This window comes from Magnolia sinica, chromosome 2 (genome assembly GCF_029962835.1).
Source record: "Magnolia sinica isolate HGM2019 chromosome 2, MsV1, whole genome shotgun sequence".
NCBI lineage: Eukaryota > Viridiplantae > Streptophyta > Magnoliopsida > Magnoliales > Magnoliaceae > Magnolia > Magnolia sinica.
The window spans coordinates 8,783,213-8,792,468 of record NC_080574.1 but is presented as its reverse complement, the minus strand read 5'-3'; the positions used below and the strand labels follow the sequence as shown (position 1 = coordinate 8,792,468).

The 9,256-nt window shown below is 42.2% G+C and overlaps 1 non-coding gene across 1 annotated transcript; it reads left to right on the top strand.

Annotated features, from left to right (window-relative positions):
* The first annotated feature begins 5,069 nt into the window (after window positions 1-5,069).
* LOC131238285 (small nucleolar RNA R71) lies at window positions 5,070-5,176 on the top strand. The gene has a single exon (XR_009167690.1). It is a non-coding gene; the product is annotated as a small nucleolar RNA R71 (small nucleolar RNA).
* The last annotated feature ends 4,080 nt before the right edge of the window (window positions 5,177-9,256 follow it).

Sequence of the window (9,256 nt, the reverse complement as noted above, 5' to 3'; positions counted from 1 at the left end):
AATGTGGAGTGATGGAAAGATAGTACCTGGATGATGAATCGTGAGAGACATTCCAAGTGATCAACATAAGCAAAAATAACAAAAAGAAAAAAAACAAAAGAAGATCCTACCTATACCACTTTCGCAAGTGCTCTCGAGTGCATTTAGCGCATGCAACAAGCCTTTAAACCCCTAGGTTACCCCTAGTGGACGAGTTGCAGTCTCGTGAGGGTTTGCAGTAATGTTACCCACAAACATTGAACTAGCTAGGACGATGAAATAAGTTGAAAAGCTGGGTTGCCTCCCAGGAGCGCTTAAGTTTACGTCTTCAGCCAGACCCAAGCAACTACCATAATCCTATGAAAGCGATAAACCTACCTATATCTCCATCAGACTAGGAGATCAGTCCTGGTAAACAGGATCAGTCAGAGGCATGGACATGTCCTCTGAATCAAATTTCTCGACAAATGGTTTCAATCGATGGCCATTGACTTTAAATTCCTTGCCATTGTCGGGATCTCTTATCTCAACAGCCCCATGAGGAAAAACAGTAACAACAATGTAAGGGCCGGTCCAACGAGATCGAAGCTTACCCGGAAAGAGATGTAATCGAGAATTATACAGAAGGACTTTCTGGCCTGGTGTGAATGATTTTCGTAGAATATGTTGATCATGAAACGCCTTCATCCTGTCCTTGTAAATTCTCGAATTCTCGTATGCGTCGTTCCGGATTTCTTCAAGTTCATTTAATTGAAGTTTGCGTAGCGAGCCAGCGTTGTCTAGATTGAAATTAAGATTTTTGATCGCCCAGTACGCTTTATGTTCCAACTCCACAGGCAAGTGACAAGCTTTCCCATAGACAAGTCTAAAGGGAGACATTCCAATAGGGGTTTTAAAGGCAGTACGATATGCCCATAAGGCATCGGTCAATCGGATTGACCAATCCTTACGATCTGGGTTGACCGTTTTCTCCAAAATGTGTTTAATCTCCCTATTGGAAATCTCAGCTTGTCCACTTGTCTGTGGATGGTATGGGGTGCTTACCTTATGAGAGATACCGTATTTCTTCATTAAGCTCTCGAAGGGTCTATTACAAAAGTGTGAGCCCCCATCACTAATGATGGCTCGAGGCGTTCCGAATCGAGAAAGGATGTTCTCTTTCAGGAATTTAATGACCGTGCGATGGTCATTCTTTCGACACTAATCGCTTCAACCCATTTAGTGACATAATCCACGGCGAGCAAAATATACGTATTTCCAAACGATTGGGGGAATGGTCCCATGAAATCGATGCCCCAAAGAATCAAATGCTTCAATGATAAGGATGGGATTTAAGGGCATCATATTTCGACGGACAATGCTCCCAATTTCGACAACGCTCACAAGCTTTGCAAAACTCATGAGTGTCCTCGAACATGGTGGGCCAATAAAAGCCACACCGCAGAATCTTGGCCGTGGTCTTTTTAGCAGAAAAGTGACCACCACAGCCTGAGAGTGACAGAAGGTGACGCTCTGATGCTCATCGCCTGGTACACATCTCCTTAGAATTTGGTCCGGCAATATTTAAATAAGTAAGGATCATCCGAAAAAGTTGCGCACCTCGGTGAAAAATTTCTTCTTATCTTGTGCGGTCCAATGTCGGTATGGCACTGTAGCAAGATAATTAGCAATATCAAAACCAAGGTGAATGGGAGACTCGAAACAGTTGTCATCTGGGAACATGTCATTGATATGGGTCGCCTCAAGGGAATCGGAGGTATTAAGGCGAGAAAGGTGATCACCACTACGTTCTCTACTCCCTTTTTATCTTTAATTTCCAAATCAAATTCTTGGAGTAGAAGGATCCATCTTATCAAGCGGGGCTTAGAATCATTCTTAGAAAGAAGATACTTAGTGCCGCATGATCTGTATATATAATGATCTTGGATCCGATCGTAGGACCTAAATTTATCCAGGCGAACACTACGGCTAAGAGTTCCTTTTCCGTAGTCGAGTAGTTCACTTGGGCGGATTTAGAGTCCTACTTGCGTAGTGAATGACGTAGGGCTTCTTGTCTTTTCTCTCGGCCTAAGACCGCCCCAAGAGCATAATCGAAGCGTCGCACATAAGCTCAAAAGGAAGGTTCCATGGGTGGTCGCATGATAGGTGCAGTGGTTAACGTGCCCTTAAGCTTGGTGAAAGCTTCCTGGCACTGCTCAATCCACTCGTACGGAACATCCTTTTGAAGAAGATTACATAAAGGACGAGAAAGAAGACTAAAGTCCTTTATGAATCGCCTGTAAAATCCTGCGTGTCCTAAGAAGGATCGCACGTCTCTGATGTTCTTAGGTGGTGGTAGGTTAGAGATAAGATCGATTTTTGCCTTATCTACCTCGATTCCTTTGGACGAGATGATATGCCCAAGGACAATTCCCTTCTGAACCATAAAATGGCACTTCTCCCAATTAAGTACCAATTTCTTTTCTTCACATCTTTTCAGCACACATTTAAGGCTTTCCAGGCACTTGCTGAAAGATGGACCGTAAACAGAGAAGTCGTCCATGAAGACCTCTAGATATTGTCCTACCATATCAGAAAAGATACTAAGCATACATCGCTGAAAGGTGGCAGGGGCATTACATAGTCCGAATGGCATCCTTCGTTAGGCAAAGATACCGTAGGGACATGTAAATGTGGTCTTTTCCTGGTCTTCAGGGGCTATCTCTATTTGGTTGTAGCCCGAATACCCGTCAAGAAAACTGTAATAGGAATGACCAGCTAACCTTTCCAGGATCTGATCAATGAATGGTAAAGAAAAGTGGTCTTTCCTCGTGACGGTATTCAACTTCCTGTAGTCAATGCACATTCTCCAACCAGTAGTGACTCTAGTTGGCACGAGTTCATTATTAGCATTGGCTACGATGGTGATTTCGGACTTCTTAGGGACCACTTGAGTTGGACTCACCCATTGACTATCAGATATAGGGTATATAATACCCACATCCAATAGTTTAAGAACCTCGGCCTTAACCACTTCCTTCATGTTGGGATTTAGTCTACGTTGTGGTTGCCGAGCGGTTTTTGCATTATCCTCAAGGTATATGTGATGAGTACAAATCGAGGGATCGATTCCTTTGAGGTCCGCTATCGTCCATCCCAGGGCTCCTTTATGCTCAATGAGAGTAGATATAAGCATACTCTCCTGTTCTTTCTCCAGGTGGGCAGAGATCACCACCGGGTATGTCTCATCTTGACCTAAATAGGCATATTTCAAATCGAGGGCAAAGGTTTTAGGTCAAGCTTCGGCGGCTTGAGGTTAGACGGTAGAGGCACTACATCAGTTTGTGGTAATTCTTCAAATTGTGGCCTCCATCGGTTAACTTCAAGTACCGGTGCAGTATCAAGCAAGGCGCACGTCTCCCTAATCATGTCATCATCAAAATCATGGGAGTGGGCCAGACACGTCTCTAGATGGTCGGAGGATAAGGTCAGAGGTGTCGTATCTTCCACGAAAGAGTCAATCATGTTAATGTCGTGGAAATCGTCATCATCCTCTGAGTTGCTGCCGTTATTGAAAAAAATGTTTGACTCCAATGTCAAATTTTCAAAAGACATAGTCATGATACCATTCCTACAATTGATAATTGCATTTGACGTGGCAAGGAATGGGCGACCAAGAATGACGGGAATCTGAGTGCTCATGTTATTGATGGGTTCGGTGTCCAGGATGATAAAGTCTACAGGGTAGTAAAATCTATCAACTTGGACCAACACATCCTCAATTATCCCTCTTGGTACACGAACAGAGCGATCAGCAAGTTGTAGTGTGGTTAGGGTGGGTTTTAATTCACCTAAACCTAACTGTTTGTATACCGAGTAGGGAATCAGATTGACGCTCGCTCCTAAGTCAAGAAGTGCGTGATCAATTCGATGGTTCCCGATTACACATGATATGGTTGGGCTACCGGGATCCTTGAATTTCTGCGGCACGTCTTGCTTCAGGATGGCACTCACTTTCTCAGTCAAGAAGATTTTCTTTTGAATAATTTTTCGTCGCTTGGTCGTGCATAAGTCTTTTAGGAATTTGGCATATGAAGGTATTTGTTTAACGACATCAAGCAGAGGAATGTTGACTTTCACCTGTTTCAACACCTCTAAGATATCCTGAGAGTTAGAGAGAGGTTTTGGTGAAACCAACCGTTGGGGGAATGGAGCAACTGGCTTCTCTAGAAGTTCCGGTTCCACTTTTTGTGGGGCATTACTGGATCCATCATTGTTGTCCTCTTTTGGTTCTTGAGGCTTCTCGGGCCTAACCGGAAGAGTTTTATCAATGATCTTCCCACTCCTAAGAGTGGTGATGGATTTAGCATGTCCCATCTGATTTGAAGAGCTGGGATCATTATTCTCGTATTGCGGTTTAGGATTAGGGAGAGGTTGTGCAGGAAGCATCCCCTTTTCTATAACCGTCATACGAGAATCTATCTTTTGCATAAAATCTGTAATTCCACGCATTGCCTGAGCCCGCTCTTGTATGGGATTTTGAACCGGTTCCTCTTGAGGTTTCACTTGATTTGGATTTTGATTGAAGAAACCTGGAGGAGTCGCCGTTTGTCCATTCCTCCAACTAAAGTTTGGATGATTTTTCCAGCCAGGATTGTATGTGTTGGAGTTAGGTCCAGTAAAAGGTCTTTGATAGTTGTTTACGGCATTAGCTTGCTCATTCAACACTCCTCGAAAGGTAGGTATTGTAGGATAATTTTCAATTGTGTGAATGTTGCAATCACAGATGCCGCAAACAATTTCATTGACCTTATCCTTCTTTCCTTCCATGGCCTCAACTTTCCTTATGAGCGTAGTCACTTTACACTTGAGATCATCCTCTTCTTTCAAGAGATATAATCCACCTTTCTCCTTTAATTGAGTCGGCCTAGACGTGGTGTTCGACTTTGGGTAATAGTCCCAAGATTGTGTTTTTCACCAAACTATCGAGGTAGTCCCATACCTCGTCGATATCTTTATTAATGAACTCTCCATTACACATTGTCTCGACCATTTGGCGCATGGAAGATGTCAGTCCATCATAGAAAAAATTTGTAATGCGCCACGTTTCAAATCCGTGTTGTGGGCATGAACTGACCAAATCTTTGAACCTTTCCCAACATTGAAAGAATGTTTCATCTTCCTTTTGGGCAAAGTTCATGATCGCTTTTCTGAGGGTAATCGTTTTATGATGTGGGAAGAATTTTTTTATGAATTCCCTCTGCATGTCGTTCCATGTGCCAATGGATCTAGGACGCAGTGAATGTAACCACGTCTTAGCTTTCTCTTTTAAGGAAAAAGGAAAGAGTTTCAGCCTAATTGTATCCTCAGATACATTAGGAAAACATAATGTAGCTATAATTTCATCGAACTCTTTCAAATGCAAATATGGACTCTTTGATTCAAGTCCATGGAATTTGGGAAGGAGTTGGATAACTCCTGGCTTGATGTCCATTTGTCCTGTATTTTCAGGAAAAATCATGCATGAGGGCGTACTCACTCCCGCCGGTTGTAGAAAATCTCGTAAAGTACGAGGCGGGGGTGCCTGTTGCACCTCATTTTCATCTTGGGTATCCTCTACCCTGGGTGGAAGTAGAGGAGGTTGGTCTTCACCATACCTCAGTTAACTCCGGGGATTTCGAGCGGTGTCTAATCCTGCGATGGATAGTCAACCCCTCAACCAAGTCCTCCTTCGCTTAAGAGACGCCGAGTGTTGTCACGGGCCCACTTGGGCATGAAAACACTCGCAGCCCTCAATTAAAAACCTAATCCTAAGAAAGGAAAAGAAAATCTAGAAGGAAAGAGAGAGTTGGAAAGAAATTACCAAATTGAAGTCCTAAGTTAAAAACCTGCAAAATAAAATAAAAATAAGTTAGATTCTAAAAAGAAAAATAGCAGTAAATTAATTTCTAAAAGAATGAATTCTTAAAAGAAAGTGGAGATTTCTAAACTAAATTAGGAAAGATCTAACTAGAAAGTAGATTATTAAAAGAGAACTGAAAGATAGGAAGTAGGGAAAGAGCTTACCAAATTAGAGATTTCTATCTTAAAGGCCTACGAAATAAGAAGGTTAGTTTCTAAACAAAAAATCCTAAAAATAAATGAGGAAACAAATTAGATTTTAAAAAGAGTTAAAAATAGAAAGTGAAAAACAAAAGAGAAAAGTTTCGAAAATTAGAGGATTTTTCTAGAAAGGGAAATAACTACCCTGGTTTCTAAAAATAAATTGCTTCCTAAAAATAGAAAAAAGAAGACTAGAATTAAAAATTTCAAAATTTAAACCCTAATTCTAAAAGGTAGAAAGCGAGAGAGATTAGGAAGGAATTACCAATTTAGAACTTATGTCAGGATCCTACAAAACAGGAAAACAGGTTAAGTTCTAAAAATAGAATAAAATAAAATAAAAACTTCTATCCTAAAGTAAGTAAAATCCTAATCCTAACCTAATTCTAAAACTAATTAATTTCAGAAAAACGTAACCGTCAGTCCCCGGCAACGGCGCCAAAAACTTGTTCACACCCCAAGTGCAGGGTTGTGATGTAGTAATAAACTCGGTAAGACCGAGGTCGAATCCACAGGGACTGATACCTGTACGTTATCTGAAACCAAGTAGAACTAGAACTAGACTAAGATGTGATCTACACCAAATAGAATTTAAGAAATAATTGTGGAAGAATTATCTAAGACTTTCAGGAATTCTGAGAAAGGGAACTAGGGATTCAGAGGATCCACTTGTAGAGATCAGGGAGATCGTATGCTCGCATATGGAATTCAAACTGAACTTACTTGATTTGGTTCTCAAGAGATGAAAGGTATATAAATTAGGATGGATTCCATCATCTAACCATGCCCAGGAGACATAGCAAACAACAGGGTTAAACTAATTACCAACCAATCAACAATGTATGAAGATCAGGAAGGGTACTGTCATCCTACCATGCCCATGGGACAATGATGAACAACAGGGCTTCCTGAGAATATAAAACTGGAAAGAAAGTATTCAAGGCCATTGCAGATCCATTGTAATTTCAGTCACAACAGATCATTAAAGACACAAAACATTCCTTTAATTAACTAAAAAAAACCACATCAGTTCAGTTTAAACCAAAAGAAGGCATAAATAAAGACTCCCATCACTTTACAAGCTTCACCTCTTAGCCCTAGCTAAGAGGTTTAGCCGAGCATGATATAGGTTAAATTCCAACTAAAAAGAAGAAGAAGGAAAAAAAGAAAAAAAAAACATTAAAGGAAAGGAATAAAGGAAAAAGGAAGTAGAACACCACCGTTTCCACGTAGCAGCAGAACACCCAGAACGTGCTTCTCTCCCCTCACTTTCCTCCAGCCGTCCCCTCTTTTTATAACTTCAAAGAAGACGGTGGCTGGAAGTGCGTAAGAAGCTCTTACGCACTCCCTGTTGCAGCAGGAGACCATTTCTTATGATGAAATTCTCCGGGGCCCATTCTAGAACTCAGACAGGAGATCCACTCCATTCAGCAGCTTCTCTTTGGAATTTTCGGGTAGACAACCGGTTTTTTTTTTTTTTGCTGTCTGTCGATGCAGCTCAGGGAAGAATTCATTCCGTCGTTCATCCTTTTGTTGATCCGATTAACGCATACTCGCACGCATGGAGAGAAAAGGACACCTAGGCTTGAACTGTAGGGCCCTTAGGCTCCTAATGGACGGCCCTGATTAAGCCAATGGGCCCTGATGGTGGCCCACAAGAGAGGACCGCAACCTCTGTTGCGAAACAGAGGTCGCGTACCCGTGCGCTGTGATGGTCGGTGGTGTCCGCAGTGATGTTTTCAATGAAATCCACTCCGTCTACTGAAATGCTGGCGAAAAACAAGTAAGAATTGACTGGTTTTATATTGAATTCCGTGTGGCCCACTGATTCTTTCGTTCCACCGTTCACCATACATTGAACGGTTAGGATTATGCAGAACCTTCCATGGTGGTAAAAAGACGCCTAGGCGAGGGTCTACCCCAACCTCTCGTCACAATGGACGGTCCAGATCTTCGTAATAAGCGCTGATTGGGGCCCACTGCTGAAAAACGGACGGACAGCGTCCGTCCGCTGTTGCTGCGGAAGAAGAAGACGGGTCAGCCCGTCTTTGACCGGGCTGACCGTCCGGTGCGGCGCGGGCAGCGGTGCACTCTGTACACGCGCTGTGTATATAGAGTCCACTGTGATGATCGTGAGAAATCTGCTCCGTCCATCCGCTTTGACACGTGGTTTAAACCGTGTAGAACAATTTTGAAGCATATCCAGATATCAGGCGGGCCCCACAGAATGATTAAAGGGCTGATCTATCCATTAGGCCACTTCCACAGTGATCCAGGGGCTGAAATTGTACGTGTACGGTTTATTTATGGTCCTCAAGCCACGTGTGAAGTTTCGAACTGATCAGATGGTGGGAACCCTATGATCTTGCATTTTGGACACTTTTCAGGCCACTTGAGCTTCGATTCCTCGATTTCCGCGGACCCCTGGTGTATAATTTCGTCGCTCTTGGTCTTCTGGAGTCCGTCCCCTGCTTTAGTGTCATCAGCTCGGTAAATCCATGCTTTTTAGTGTCCTTTCCCAGTCCAAGCTCATGAAGACGCCCTGCATCACAAATTCATTTAAATTAGGCTATTAAACGGTGTCATGCTTGTAAATTCATGCAATAAGTGGGTCTGATATGCAATATTTGACCCTCAACAATGGGCTGATCTATCTATTGGGCCACTTTCACGAGGATCCAATAGTTGAAATTTGACGTGTACGATTAATTTATGGTCTTCAAGCCATATATAAAGCTTTGAGCCGAACGGATGGCAGGAACCTTTTGAACTTGCATTCTGGACGATTTTCAAGCCCGTTTAACATGAGTAGCTTGATTTTCTCGAATCTTTGGTGTGTAAACTCCTTGATCTTAGTCCTTTAGGGTCCGTTCCTTGCCTTGGTGTCCTCAGAGCTTCAAATCCATGCTTTTATTACCCTTTTTCAGTCTAGGCTCTTAAATACACCTTGCATCACAAATACGATTAAAATAAGCCATTAAACAGTATCATGTTCGTAAACTCATGTAATAACTGGGGTCTAATATGCAATATTTGACCCTCAACATAAACCTATTGATTTACATATTTAAGACATCAACAACAATCTCCACTATATCTTCAATCACCATTCTTCATAGTTTATTTTCCTCATCTCTAATTCTGCCTTGCATTATAGCTCCACCATCGCTTCTCGTATATACTCCATCTTTCATCT